Here is a 570-nt window from a genome sequence, read left to right as displayed (position 1 = left end):
CTAGGGATGCGTGGCGGACGAACGGGCTGCATATCGGGTTTGCCTCGTCGTTCTGAGCAACTTTTATGTACAAAGTTTTTTCATCCGAGTTATGGTTTATTTTATATTAATTTTTAAAGTTTTAATTCATTTTCTAAAATTATGTATTTATTTTAATCCGAATTGACCAAGTCAAAAGGACTGGTCTAAATGGGAGTTGGTGGCCCACATGTCACTGCTTTAATAATTTCCAAAAGGATTTATCTAAACTAAATAGATGGGACCCACATGTCATTTGCTAATAGGCTAACTTAGCACTAAACTAATACTAAGCTACACCTAACATAATTAAACAAGGACCGGCCACTACTGGGCATAGCCTAGCCGGCCACACGTACGGCGCGCAAACACACAAAGCACACACGCACACACAATGCTTGGGTTTAAGAGAAGATAGCATTTTGTGATTTTTGTTGGATTTAAACCATGCATCAAATGAATTTGGTCCAGTGGAGTAATATGTAGTTTGTCAAGTGTACATTCTACTCATATTTATTTTTGGCCTGTTAGTAGTTGTTTAACCGCTGATTA

This window comes from Triticum dicoccoides, chromosome 1A, assembly GCF_002162155.2.
Source record: "Triticum dicoccoides isolate Atlit2015 ecotype Zavitan chromosome 1A, WEW_v2.0, whole genome shotgun sequence".
In the NCBI taxonomy this organism is placed as follows: Eukaryota; Viridiplantae; Streptophyta; class Magnoliopsida; order Poales; family Poaceae; genus Triticum; species Triticum dicoccoides.
The sequence above is the reverse complement of the archived record's forward strand: the minus strand, read 5'-3'. Positions refer to the sequence as shown.